The sequence below is a fragment of the Rhinolophus sinicus genome, chromosome 18 (genome assembly GCF_057876585.1).
Source record: "Rhinolophus sinicus isolate RSI-liver-muscle chromosome 18, RSI-T2T, whole genome shotgun sequence".
Lineage (NCBI taxonomy): Eukaryota > Metazoa > Chordata > Mammalia > Chiroptera > Rhinolophidae > Rhinolophus > Rhinolophus sinicus.
The window spans coordinates 1,027,501-1,042,634 of record NC_142518.1 but is presented as its reverse complement, the minus strand read 5'-3'; the positions used below and the strand labels follow the sequence as shown (position 1 = coordinate 1,042,634).

General features: G+C 48.3%; 1 protein-coding gene across 1 annotated transcript in view; it reads right to left on the bottom strand.

The window, feature by feature from the left end:
- Positions 1-6,671: 6,671 nt before the first annotated feature.
- LOC109438153 (uncharacterized) overlaps positions 6,672-15,134 on the bottom strand; it is a 15,409-nt gene continuing 6,946 nt past the window's right edge. The window contains exons 3-5 of the mRNA XM_088795066.1: positions 14,559-14,690; positions 13,168-13,273; positions 6,672-7,029 (exon numbers count right to left, since the gene is read on the bottom strand). The gene's annotated coding sequence lies outside the window, so the exon portion shown is untranslated. The remainder of the gene's footprint in view (positions 7,030-13,167; positions 13,274-14,558; positions 14,691-15,134) is intronic.

The window sequence follows — 15,134 nt, the reverse complement described above, 5'->3', positions numbered from 1 at the left end:
TCAGCGTGTTCCAGTGTGTGTGTGTGTGTGTGTGTGTGAGAGAGAGAGAGAGAGAGAGAGAGAGAGAGAGAGAGAGAGAGAGATGAGTTTCTGCTGAGCTGTGACTCACCCTCCCCAATTTCAAATCCTGTTTTCCTCTCTCTTGTGGCCTCCCAGTTGCATAATTCTTAAAACACAAAAGCCTACTTTCACCTCAGAAACCCAGCGACTGCTGCTCAGGGGCACCCCCGGCTCTTACTTTTCCCCTCCAAACACGGTGATAAAATAACATGTGTTTATTGGTGCAAAATAACATTTATTTATTGGCACGGAGGGAGCACCCTCTTAGAGTGAGAGGCCAACTCTGCCCTGCTTTGTTGCTTGGCTTTACCACCAACTGGAAAACAAACCGGTGAGGCAATGAATTTACAGTGAACGCAGGAAAAAAATAAAAATGCCCCAGGATGTCTCCCCCGGCGGGAGGAGGGGAGCCCTCTGCCACCCGCCGTGTGGCTAGTGGCTCAGCTCACCAGTTTTCACCGGCAGTCGCGTCTGTTTTGTTTTGCTGTCTCCATGGAGAACTGCTGATATCTAAAGCTGGCTGTTTTAGCCTCAAAGAATGAGGGGCGGGAAATTCCTAAGATCTGCTGCGTTGTAGGTTTAAAACCAAACAAAAGAAAACCAATGACGGAACTGAAAGTTTTAGGTCTGGCAGCAAATTTGTATTTTGAAAGCTGTTTGCCATCGCAATGGGCAATGGGCATTTTTAAAGACACAACACAGAGACAGAGATAAGGGGAACTGGGGGGAAGAAAATAGAATGTGTGTCTGCCTGTAAAAGCCACAACGTTGGAGACAATTTGATACCTCTCTCTCCTCTCTCTCTCTTCCTCTCTCCCTCTCTCTGTCTCTCCTCTCTCTCTCTTTCTCTGTCTCTGTTTCTCTCTCTGTGTCTCTCTCTGTCTCTGTCTCTCTCCCCTCTCTCCTGTCTCCCTCACCCTTTCTCTCCTTTCTTTTCTGTCTCAGTCTTATCTCCATCCTCTGTCTCCTCCCCCTCTCCCCCTGCTCTCTCTCTGCCTAGATTCCCCCTCCCTTTACCATCACACACACACACACACACACACACACACACACACACACCCCACGTCACTCACGCCCCCTGTGCATTTTACAGCACCCACCAACATGTTTCAAGTTGTCAATGAAAGTACACGTATGGTTAACACGAGCTGGAAAATACGGACTATCTCACAACATGAAATAGGAAGGAAGACTGCAACGTGAACACAAATATCCTAATGGGCTTTTCTTACCAGGATCTTAAGGACCTTATTGAGGAAAGAAGGCCACATCTGGGGGAAAGAAAAAAAGGCCTGTCCTACTTTCATTCACGGATTTCATCCAGCGCATCTGGAAAGCGTGGGCCCAATATTGTCAGTCCTCTGAAAACTCCAGCGTGCTGGCCTACAGTGTTTTGATGGGTGGGTGTGCAGACAGAGCACCCCAACAGTCAGGACACCCCATTTCTCAAGGCTGGGTGTGTGTCGTCAGAAAAACGTGTCAAGCCCCATGGGCTTTAGGGGGATCCAAGAACTTGCAGAAAGGTGGTGAAATGCCCACAATGACGACACAGCTTTCTGGTTTGACAGAGGGCGCTCAGCGTGGCCTCTGTGCCCCCGCCAGCTATGCATTAGATAGCCATTAGATTAAGGGCTCTGGAGGCAGGGCTACTGCTTGTTGTGATTGCTCGTTTGCTCGCTCACTCGCGGGGCCGTGAAAGCATTCACGAGTCAGGCAGAAATATAGGAGGAAGACTTATCAGAGTCAAAGGAGAGTCAGCTGGGCAGTCTGCTGGAAACTACTGTTGGTCTCCTATTATATTTTCTAACCAGGATGGAAGTTGCTTTGGGGGTGGGAGAAGGCTGGTTAGGCTGGTTTTCACAACCTCTGCATGCGTTATGTAGATGTAAGTCGGAGCTAGGAGAGTGGATCCCATGCAGATGCAAAACCCCTCCCAAGGCACTGGGCTAGCACTGGGCCCAACTAAGCAGAACCATCGAAACTGCATAGTAAATGTATAGGGAGCAGAATCATTAAGAGACAAACAAAAGAGAGCTTTCAAAAAGTCCCAAGCTAAACGACACTTGTGAAATCAAATTATACCAGAGACCCAAATCTCAAAACAGAAGATTGAGGGCCACCATGACAAGCCCCCTGTCCTCACAGTGACCATAACAGATAGTTTAGGATTCCTGCAACTCCAGTGCAGTGACATGAAAATCCTTGTACTGACCACAGGTGAAAATTCCACAGGCAACACTCCTGCGGTGATCACCTGTGTCCTTAAGGGAAAGCTTGAAAACTTCCGTTCCAAGCCAGTGAAAATACAGGTGTACATTTTTATCCCACCCGTGTTAACAGACCCCCCTGAATTTTACTCCCAGACCTTTTGGGGTGTCCAAACACACCAGTGCAATGAGCACGACCTCCCAAGCCCAGCAAGAGAAAGACAGAAGTGCTGTGAGATGCATTCTGACCCACCGGTCAGACCCTGAGTGACAGCAGAGGTGAGGAACGTGAAATTGCAAGGGAGAGTCCTTTCCCATCTTTCTGTCGGGATTAATCCCTGAGTTGAGGGCAGACCTTGTCATGTCTGGGGACATGACGTTGGAAGGGATGCACCTGGAGGAGAATAGCTCAGACAATGGGTGCATTTCGGACCTTCCTTCCCTGAGCCCGGTGTGGAATGACTGTCATTTTACGCCTCAGAGACAGAAGCAGAGCTGGAAGAGTCGCAGACCTGGACAGCCATCGTCACCAGGGCTCGTATGGTCTTTCTGCAGGAAGTGCTTTGTGCCCACGGGTGGTGAGATGTGGGCACAATCCCCAGCTGGATTTTGCTCCTGCTAGAGAGCTCTTGTGTGCACCCCAAAGGGCAGATGGACACACAATGGATGACAGGGTGCAGACAGGGGTGGGGGAGGGCCATCTCCAGCCTCCAGTTGCATCAGAAACACAAACCACTCCAGGGTAGCCACGCAGAAGGAACATCTGTGGATTGTTCTCTGCTGAAAACGATCTGAGGAACATTTGCCAATGAAATGCACACGCATTCCTTCAGTATTTGCATAATGGCCTTGCTGTCATCCAGGCAATACCCCAGACGGACATGTGAACAAGAGCCAAAGCACCGAGACGTGTAGGGGAGCCATCGACTGTGATACGGATGAGTCTGTGACTCAGACTTTGACCACGTACACAGCTCTGTCCTCATCACGACTGCCCCTCTGTGTGTCCCCCAGACTCTGGTCCCCTCGGGCCAGGGTTGTCCTCACCTGGCAACTTTGGGCCTTTGTGAATAGTGCTGCCATAAACCTTCAGAGATAAGTTTTTCTTTGAAAACGTGTTTTCAATTCCTTTGGGTATACGCGCCTCCGAGCGGGAGTACGGGATTCCAGGGGAATTCTGTGTTCCACAGCGGGGAGGCCTCCTTCCTTCCTACCAGCGATGCAGGAGGGGTCTAATTTCCCCATCTCTTCCCTGTCTCCTTCCCTTTAAAAAGACTGTAACCATCTCAGGGGTATGTTGGGCCTTAAAAGTTTCTCAGCACGCTGGTCCTGTGGATCTGAGGGTGTAGAAAGCCAAATACAGTTTTTCTTTTTCTTTTTCTTTTTTGTCGTAGGGTGAGAACTCAAAACGTTGGGTGGCAGATGGTCAAATTGATGTTTCTTGCTGGTTGCACAGATTTTGCTAATCTGAGACCCAGACTACTGGAAGGGCCGTTTTCTTACGTAACAAGGGAGACCCCACAGCTGGCATTGGCTGTTTTATCCCTTTTCTACAATCAGGTCAACAAAGGGTGCACCCACCCCAGCTGAAGTCACAAGGCAGAAAAGTACACGAATCCGGTAATGAGGACACCATGTCTGCAACCTTCTCTACAGGAACCCACTTTCCACCATTGATCTCACTGCTCTCATTCTGCTACTTTCAACTGTGGGTGCCGTGAGGATGAACAACACATGCCCTGCCCCAAAACAGCTGAGTCATCTGTTCCACGTTCTCGTCTGACGTGGGCATGGTGGCGTGACACCCCAGACACAAATGCACCCTGTTGCTCACCAGGGAAGACAGCTGCAACACTCCAGGACGTGGAAATGCAATCTACTGGGGCAGAAAAAAGGGGTCCCAGCCCCCCAACTCTCCAGTGCTTCAATCATTGGTTGCCAGCTCAGCTTCCCCACCGGCCACTCCAGAAATCAGCTGTTTGTGGTGCTGAGGGCCAAACGCCCAGCTTCTAAGAGACACTAAAGACCCAGACCCCTCCTTTGTGGGGGTCATGTCTCGGGCCACCTCGTGACAAGCAAAGAGAGCCCCCTCCCCACACATATGGCAGTGAAAGGGCAACAAGACCTGTGCCCCCAGATGAGCTTGGGTTCTTCTGTTGGGACCGTTTGCAGGAGCTCCCACCCCGCAAATGCCTTCCGTCACCCATTCCATCCCCTCCGCCCTGCCGGCAGCTGCCACTTCCCGACACTAGGACACTTGTCCAGCAATGCCGAGCAGGCGCCCTCCTCTGAGTGGGAACCCGGCCCCCGCACAGCTGACTGCAGGACATTTTTCCAAAAGTCATTCCAATGCTTGGTCTTTCCCACGGTCCTGCCCGCTGGGCACATGCCTTCTCCCCACGCGTCTGTGTCGGTGCTTTTCAATTCTGGTTCCACTCGTGTGCGCGGGGCCACCATCCTTCCCTGGAACGTGTGAGTGCAGAGTTCACGTTCCCATCGTGCAGCTAGTCTGTGCTCATTGCAGACAACTGGGGGGGAAAAAAAAAGAAAAAAAAAACAGGAAAAAAAGAAAAAAAAAGGAAAAAAAGAAAAAAGAAAAAAAAACAAGAAAAAAAAAAACAGGAAAAAAAGAAAAAAAAACAAAACGAAAGAACTCAGTAAAAGGAGAAAACACACTCAGATTTGCGAGGCCCCCGGTGAGTTGCCACCCGTCTCCCTGAGGTGTCATTTCTCCATCAGGATGAATTGCTTAGACGTGGTCCCAGCGCAGACAGGCCGGGTAGCTGTCCCTGTGTATGTAGATGGCGCCCTCTCTCGGTTGGAGGCTGGCAGTGCGCCTCCCCCAAATCTCTCCACGGACCCCTGGTGCCAACACTGCCTTCCTGCACCACCTGTTTCAGCAGCTTCATTCATGTGGACCCAGACCCTACAGGGCACAGCGTCTTGGCCAAGATCTGGATCCCATCAACTGTTCAGACCCCATGTGGTGGTCTAAAGAGTGGTCCCCAAAGAGGCCCACGTCTGCATCCCTGCAACCTACGAAGGTGTCACCTGCCATGACGACAAAGGGGGAATTTGCAGACGGGATTAAGTTAAGCATCTTGAGAAGGGGAGACTGGACTTGGAGCTGAGCTGCGCCCTCCACAACTAGATTGAAGGACAACAACTTGGAGCTGATGGACCCTGGAGAAACACGCTGTTCTCCAATACAATTTAAAAAAAAAAAGTAATCTCTTTTAAAAAAAAAGAATTTAAATTAGGGGCCTTGCCCATAATAAACGTTATCACCAGAAATAACATTTTTGACCTATCACTGCAGCAGGGCAAACTTCTAATTACTGACCATCTGCTTTTTTTTTTATCATCCTGAAATGGCCTTACTCCTCTTTAGCTCCGAGTGTCATATATACCACACTTTCCCTTTACATCTCTGGACCTCTCGTGTCTGTGGGGTGTTTGACTCCCGCGTGTATGTGGAGTTCCCATACGTATGTACGCAATTCAATTTGGTGATTTTCCGCTTTTTGCTCTGTCTCCTGTCAGTTTGATTACTAGACCAGCCAGAAGAACCAACGTAGCAGGGGAAAGTTTCTTCCTACCCCCTAATGATAAAGGGGGGGGGACTTTGCAGATAGGATAAATTAAGTTAAGGATCTTGAAACGGGGACACGAGCCTGGGTTTTTTCATGCAATTGTGAACAAATCACAAGGGTCCTTTTCAAAGGGAGACCACAGCAAAAGGATACATACTGATAGAAGCAGAAGGCCGAATGAAGCACTTTGAAGATGGAGGAAGGGACCACGAGCCAACAGATGTGGGTGGCTTCTAGAAGGAGGAAAAGGCATGGATTGGATTCTTCTCCAGCAATTCTGCAGAGATCGTGGCCCTGCCGACACCGTGCTTGAAGCTAGGGAACCCCATTTCAGAGTTTGGACCTCCAGAAATGTCAGGTAATACATTTGTCTTCAGTGTTGGCTATTGTTACAGCAGCAACAGGAAAGCAAACCCCTCACTTCCTCCGCTCACCTGTCTTCACCTCCCCACTGTCTGCCAAGGCTCCCTCCACTTTCAAGGATGTTTGTCCATGACCCATGAGCAGTGTGCATACAGGCTCCTTGCCAGCTTAATAATGAAGCAAGATACATCTGGACCCTGTCATTAACCAGTATGGAGTCCTTATGGCCTCGCATGGCAATTCAGCCCAGATGCCAGTCGGCACAGGGCACTGATTATAATCAAAGTTTCATCCCCAAAGTTGACACGTCCCACCCCTGAGGATAAAGACGCTGCCCCAATTACATCAGAATCTCAGAGGAGGGGGACGACCCAGCTTTGGTGTTTTTCAAGATCCGAGGGGGATTCCATGCAGCATGCAGAGCTGGGAGTCACCACAGCCACCACGCTCAGATTTGCAAGCATCATTCAAGCAGCAGAGCCTACCCCCACCTGGGAGCTAACGTGAGCCCTGCCCTGCTGTCCCTCCCAGCTGTTCTGTGGCTGGACGCTCCTCTTGTTTCTTATAAAAGCACAGAACTCCTGGGCGCAGGCCACCTGGGGCATTCTGGTTACGTTATGTGTCAACTGTCACTTCTGATGTGTCTCCCTTTGAGCTCAGGAGCCCCAGAGTCTTTGCAGAAGCAGCTGGGAGGGCGTGTGGTTCCTTCACAGCGGGGTTTGATGTTTGGTGTCATGTCACAGAACAAAAGGAAGCACATCAGACTTTGCATAGCCTTCCCTTATTCCAGAAGGGGATGTGGGTTTCTGAAAAAGTGCAAAGAAAAAAAAAAAATGCTTACATACACGAGAAAGGTATGACAAAGGGAAAATGACATCGCAAATTAGGGTGGAGTTAGGATGAGGTTAGCATCTTCCATGATCGACAGGGACCCCCTGCACCTTACCCAGAAATGGGTATTATATGCAAATCTAGCAGCCAAAGTAACACGGGTGTGTTTCTCACAGTTCACTGTGATTATGAGGCAAACAGGCTGACGGTCTGGGAAATGCATCCCATCAGCCGGCCGGCCGTGGTATATCTTCCTTCTAGAATGTGAGATGTTTGACTCATTCCCCTTCCCAAATGTGATTATTTGCTCTAAGTGTTTATAAACGAATAAAATCAGATGGGTCCCATTTCAGCCACAGGATACTATGAAAAAAAAATTCCTTCTTCAGCTGATTAAAAAAAAATGCCTTACAATAAAACGATTTTGTGGTCAATGGTCAACACAATTAGCAGCACATGGGGACAGTGACTTATTAATCACCCCTCTCTTCTTCACATCAGCCACAGACGTGATCCCTGCCCGAGTCACAGGTACCACCACCTTGGGCGGTGATGACATTCAACCCAATGTCCAGCCTCACAGTGACACGCCAGTTAGAACAACCTTAGCCAAGAACACATGTACACACACACACAGGAACACAGAATGAGTCCTGCCATTTGCATCTAATATAAAGGACTTTTTTTCCCTTTTAGAACGGACCCCAAAGTACTAGCAGGTACATATCATTTAAAGGGATTCAGATGGAGAATCGTGAAGAAGAAAGAAAAAACACTAATGTCTGTGGACACGTGTTTCCACATTCACCTCTGCTCTCCAGAGTGACCCCAGATCCCAGGCAGACAATCCAGCTCAAAGATGCAAACGAAAAAAAAAAAAAAAACGAAAAAAAAAAAATAAATAAATAAAAATGAAAAAAAGATGCAAACGAGAGGCCGTGCATCACCCACCCATGTGGGGGTCCAGGACATCTCACTTTATATCTGCCTGAATTCCAGTAGGGTGACCACACCAGTCTGTTATCATCATGCTATCCTGTGTTTCCCCCAGGTTACCTGGTTCTGCATATTAATATTTCCATACTGCTATACCACCTATGTCCCTGTAAACAATACCATAAATGTAGGCCCTTAAAAGGAAGCAGGGCAAGGGATGTGTTTGTGACCATCTCATCGCGTTCAGGTGGGATTCAATGCCACCATGTACGTAAAGCCCTGGTACTCAAGGTTCCTTGTGAGTGGTACACACCATCCTTCTTCTCTGAGCACGATGTAGGAAGCCGGTGAGTCATAAGGGACAGCGGGATCCCCCCCCACGCCAGGAGGTGGTCCAGCTCTTGAGTCTTGGACAACTGGCCTTTGGGTCTGGGCTCTTCCTGGGGGAATGCTGCTTCCTTCCTCCCAGTGTGTCCCCAAAGGGGTGTTCTGCGGAGGTCCACCATCTTCGCCTCAGGCTGCATCCTGGTTTGCCTCCGGGCACACGCACAGCAGAAATCAACGTCTTCACTGACTTGTGTACGGAATGTCACAGAAATCACAGAATTCTCAAAAGTGTTGGTCATTCCAATAGCCTTGAATAGGACATGAGAAATATATGTTTTCAACACCGTCCGCTTTTTCTTACGGTGCGGGTATTATTAGCCCAGTCATTTGAATTTTTAAACATGTACAACCAAAAAGCATCTTCGCAACGATTTCCATTTAATTCCACTGGCACCTGAGATCCGCACTTTCTTTCAGTTTTACCCACTTTTTATCTATATACATATCTATCATCCATCTATGTATCCATCCATCATCCATCCATCCATCCATCCATCCATCCATCCATCCATCATCCATCATCCATCCATCCATCCATCATCCATCCATCCATCCATCCATCCATCATCCATCCATCCATCCATCATCCATCCATCCATCCATCATCCATCCATCCATCCATCCATCCATCCATTCTTCCATCCATCCATCCATCATCCATCCATCCATCCATCCATCATCCATCCATCCATCCATCCATCCATCCATCCATCCATCATCCATCCATCCATCCATCCATCCATCCATTCCATCCATCCATCTATCTAACCATCTATCTCCATTTGTTAATTTCTTGACCACAAATAACAGACATGACATTAATACACACATTCTCTGGGAGCAAATCTCAAATTGTTCCCACCAGAAGGCTATCAGAAAAGGAAAGAGGAAAAAAAAAAAAAAGAAAAGGAAAGAGGTTCTGAAGACCCAATGGGGAAGGATTTGTCTCCTTTGATGAAAGACAGGCAGAGTTGTTTACAGGACAAAGTGTCTCAGAGAATAAGGACCAGAGGGAAGAAGAATGTTCTTGTGGTTGAGACGGGAGAGAGCAACAACACTTGCTTACAAGGAGATTTTTAGATCCCTTCAGTGAGTGGGTGCCCTTTTGTCCCATGTCTGCATACTTCTTTATCCCTGAAGATTCAAAGCCAACATTTAAGTCTACGGTGATAGAATGAAGAAGTCCTGTGAGGTCACCCTGGAGGGGTGTCCTATTGCATCCTTCACTGGTAGCGAAGACTGAGCCAGTTGCAACACGCAACTGTCCTGAACTTGACACTGAATATGAATTTTACATTTTGGTTCATAACTTAGTTGAATAATTTAAAAACAAAATGTAATCGATAGCCAGGCATTCTGGCCGGAGGCAAGCTAAGCCACTGTCCCCCTCTCTGCTCCCCAGCCAGTGCCTCTCAAAAGTGGGCATTTTTCATAGAATGGAAATCACCACAATATTTTTAGGGGCTAATGAGAAGTCAAGAGCTTATGGTGTTGTTTTTTTAATATAAAAGAGAACATCTCTTGCCCCTGGGGACATGCTTACAAGAAGCATAAATGCATGACAGATCAGCTTTCCTTTTTTATGTTACTTCCGAGGAGAAAATTCTGTCCATCTTTGGGAGCACTGATTAATTAAATATTCAAAGCCGTGGTCATGCGGAGATTTACCTTCTGAAAACGTTTGAATAAACTGGGGGAAAGGGAGGGCAGTTCACTACCTTCTACAGCCTTACAATAAGGACGTCTGCTGGTAAGAGACATGCTTGGCATGTGGCCGACTACCTTTGGATGGAAACGTTGCTGAGAAAATGACCGACTCTGAAGGTGTGTAGTTGACAACTCCACCTTTTTTGGCTGGCTTCCACTGGCATTGTCAAAAAAATAAAAATAAATAACAACAGTAAATGGAGGCTCTTTAGTGTGGAGCTGGAGCTGCTGTCCCAGGGGGAGTGCCTTGCTCATCTGAATGGACCAGATACGATAAAATGTGAGCTGCCTCATAACCCCCATCCTAGGGAACACTTGGTTAATCCTGCTTGTGGTGGCTGAGCCTCTTAATTCTGTCTAAACCCATCGACAGGATGGATTTGTAGTAGGCTGGACACACACACACACACAGAGAGAGAGAGAGAGAGAGAGATGCACTGACCTCTGCCCCCCAGCTCACCTGCCTGACATTTTAAGCCTTCTGTGCCCAGCTGAAGACAAAGAGCTCAAAATAAATCAGCCACCCAAATAAATGCTATCTGTGGTCCGTCCTGATGACAGCCAAAGAATGCAGCAAAGAGAGGAAAGCATGTGAGGAAAGGTGGGTTTACAACCGATGGGGGATGTTGTGTGCCTACTGGCATCCCTGCTGGTGCTTTCTACCAAAGAATATTCCAGAATGACTGATGCTACACACCCGAGGGAAACCCTCATGACACGGAAACCATTTCCCTCACAAGTGACAGAGGCGAGAGGCTATGCTGCTGTCGGGAGGCGACAAAGAACAAGCTCTGGGAATAACTGGTCCTTTGCCCAACGTCAGCACGGAGAGTTGAAACACCCAGGTGCTACGTCGTGGGCAAGCAGATGCAGACCCTGGACAAGCCACTTGGCTTTCCCGGTCTTCAGGGTTCTCACTGGCACGGTCAGGATGAACAGGAAGGATTCAGAGCTTCTTCCATGTGTCCAGGGCCAGATGGACTTTAACTCCATCCTCTTCGCCTGTCCCACCAGGAGGGGATGCACGGTGCCCTCTGGGCCATGTCGTTAACTGTGTCTCACCTGAAAGGCGAGGGAGTCTCAGCAGCCGTGAAGTTGCCCGCAAATGAGGTCCACTGTCTGCCCCTGGGAACATGGTTCTTTTTCATACTGTGCAATGGGGGCTGGTGCATCATCCAAAGAACACACACAGACCTGGACGCGTGACTTGGTTTAGACAAAGTCTAGAAAAACCAAGACTAATCGTAGAATCTTACGAAAGATGCTTAAAACCCAAGCCACACGCGAACCCTCTTAGTATGGCCAATGGATGAGTGGGTAAAGAAAAGGTGGTCTCCACCCTCAACGGAGTACGCCTCAGCTTTAAACGAGAAGGAAACCCTGCCCTTTGTGACAACCTGAAGAGAAGGGAATCAAAACCCCCATACGAATAGCTTCCTTCACTTTCACGTATTAGGAACGTATTAGGAGCCCTTGTGTGTGTAAAATGCTCCTTTATCTGTTAGTCTGCCAATCGACATTTGGGGTGTTTCCACTTTGGGGTGGCTGTGAACGTTGAGTACACACGTTTGTGAGTGGACACGTGTTTTCGTTTCTCTGGGACACACACCTGGGAGTGGAACGGCTGGGTCGTACAATAAGCCCAAGGTGTATCTTTGGAGGAATTCCCAGACTCTTACCTACCAGGACCATTTTTTATTTCCATTGAAGGAGACCAACCTGATTCCTAGTCTCTAGGAATGTCGTCTTGGCTTCCGTGGTTCCCTCTCCCCTTCTCCCCAGAGTCCCATAACAATTTGGGTCGTGCTCCATTTCTCAGGGAACTTGCAAAATGGTCCACCTGTCTGCACACAGAGCTTCAGTCTCTCCCGCACGCCCGCCTCCACCCCATCCACGGGCTGCCAGCCTCCCAAGACATCCTGGGGATGTAGGAATGCCTGTCCCCACTGGGGACCCAGCCTCCCTGGCCGTGGACGGCACAGCCAGCAGACTGTGCAAAACAATTCCTGCTGCCTTTTCCTGGTGCTAAGTCGCCAGTACTGAGAGAGCTGGCTGTCCCCTCTCCCTGTCTCTTTACCTGACTTTCCTTCCCCTTCAGAACCCAGCACATTATCACAAAGTTTACTTCTAAAAGCCTGAACCCACCGGAACAAGGGGAATGCTTCCTTTTGCGCACCCTTCTCAGAACGAGGGACGACGGGGGGGCCCCTGTGCAAAGCATCCCATGGGCGGGGAGGCAGCTGTGCCCCACCTGGGGGGGGGCGGGGTAGGCAGCTGTGCCCCACCTGGGGGGGGGCGGGGTAGGCAGCTGTGCCCCACCTGGGGGGGGCGGGGTTCAAACCCACCGAGCAGGTGGCGCTGCGCCCTTGCGGCCGGTAGGGGGCGCGCTCACACAAGGGAAACCCGGCTCAACGCGGCCGCTCGCGACCGGGACGCCCCCCACCCTGGCTGCGACCTGCTGGGGGCAGAACCCTAACGGGGAGCGTGTCAGCTCCAAACACACGCGTGACAATCCTGCAGGAGCGTCTTCCCAGGGCCTTTCCCATCCCCGGAGGAAACCACGCTGTCCAGCCAGGCGAAAACTGTGTGAGACGGACATCGTGCAAATACGGGGATGATTCAAGAATTAAGATTTCATGTTGTGCATAATGGAGATTAAAACAAAAAACAAACAAACTAACAAACTTTGGAATAACGAGTTTTCTGATGTCCCGTGTGACCACCCAAACCCACCTCTATACTTGGAAATGCAGATTTTTGTGTTCAACAGAGGGGAGGTTTGAAAAATAACACTTGTTAGACCCATATCTTGCACACTTTTACAAAGAGAACATAATTCTGTTCACAATTAATTGTCCGCCAAATAATTTCAGGGTTCAAACCCCACTTGGTCTCACTGCCCCCAGCTGGCTCACTTGAAAAGGGGACACCATAATGCCTCCCTCAAAGGGATTGGCTGTATGTAAAATGTTTTAATACTTGAAACAGTGTGAAAGGGTAATGGGCTAACCCATATTGTCCGTACCCCCCCCCCCAAATCCCCGGGCCCCACCTTCTCTCCTACTGGGACGCTCCCACCTTACCTTGCATTCAGCCTGGGGTTCACCGATGTTGACCCCAAGGGCATTCCTACATCAAGGAATAGGATTCCCACATCTTATCGTTAGTTGTGTCGCCAACCCATAGTTGCTGGAATAAAGTAGAAGAAAAATGTGTCAAAGTCTGAACTGCGAATTTGCCTGTGGAATATCCAGTTGAGTAACCCAGGGCTTCCTCTTTGTTCATCGGGATTTCCCGTCTCTTTGGAAGGGCGTAGTGGGTAGTGAGCCTGTCACAAAAGTGGGCACCTTTCACTTCCTGCTTACAACTCAGCATTTGGACACAAGCTGTCCCAGGGCTAGTGTGTCACAGTGTTCTAATTTTGCAGGGCGCCCCCTGATTTTCAGTATTTTGCAGAACCACCCTACATGGTCATTGTAGAAAGTAACGTGATGCCTCCTAGACTAATGCATCTCCTCTCCTCTCTCCCTCTGACTCAGAAACAGACCATCAGTTTTTAAAGGACCCACCTGTAGGCCAAGGGCAATGCTCTGAAATGTGAATGCAAGTGGGTTCTTGACCTCTCATCATGGAGCAGCGTTTCAAATGTCAGTGGAGAAGCCACAGACCTGAATGCAAATTCTAACAGACTGTACATTACATGAAGGGTATTCTGATGAACGAAATACAATGCCTTATAACAGATACCTTACAAAAATTGTTTTAGAAAGCGTGACTTCTAAGAGTTGGCGTCTACTGGATGCTCTGATGACTAAGTCGAATGACAACAGCACGTCTTACAGTTTTAGTCAAATTGTCCAACGTGTTTTCTAGATTCCAAATGGGGGGTAGAGAAATTGGTGATAATCCATCCTTCGCAATGTGAAAAAACTTATTTGAGGTATGCGTTGAAAGAACCTGCTACTTCCAAACCACAGCCCATGGCTCTTAATTGAACGTTGAAAACGGGATGTCAACTTAATTTCAAAATTTAAAAATCTTAAACTAGAATGCACGGTCAACATGGTTCATTTGCCCCAGCGTTTTTGATGTCTGGATTTGCCATACTCCTACCCCATGGACCAAATGAAAACAAAATTTAAAATAAAGACAAAGCGATGTAGACCATCTAGAATATACAATAATTGTCCTAGGGCCACTGTCACAGAAGTAACGCTGTGAGAGTTTGCCCACATCTGTCTGGGTACGTTCGTAAGCCTGAAGCCATGGTGGATGGATCCCCTGTCTGGTACTTTACAAGAAAAATGTTCCCTTTTCTGTATTTTCTATCGTTGTGTCACTAACCCACAGTGGAAGGAATAAACTAGAAGAAAAACTGGCTGAAGTCTGAATGTGTCATGGGCCCTGCTGACTCATCTGTACCTTTCCAGTTCACCGAGCTTAACGCACCTCTCTTTTGGAACACACCAGTTACCTCAAAAATTCGAGGGAGGTTTTCTTGTAAAATGATCCCATTTTAAAAGGCACCCGGACTATATCTGCTTCCCTTTCCATGCAAGTCTCTCCAGGCTCAATGTTTCAGTTTGCAGATGAAAATGCGGTAAACCTGAAATATGAGTTTAAATGTATTAAGAATGTGTTCGTAAAAACTTAGCTCTTTTCCCCTGGACCGCCCCATATCAACTTTGATTTCAACAAATAACAAAAGGGCATATCCTCAAGGTAACACAGCTGAGAGACTAAAAAAAGCAGGAACCATGAGCCAAGAGGTCAAAATGCTCTCTGAACCTCAAGGTGACAGCCTGCTATTATGAAAGCATCCGTTTTCAGTCCATTAGCTTCTTTTGGCTTTATCACTTCCTTTATTTTTTGCCTAAATTAGCAAGTTTGTTTCCAGTTAAGTCAACATGTAGACTTAACCTAACCAATCATCACAACCACTGTCATCTTCTTCATCACCACCATCATCACCATCACCACCATCACCATCACCACCATCACCATCACCACCATCACCATCACCATCACCACCATCATCACCATCATCACC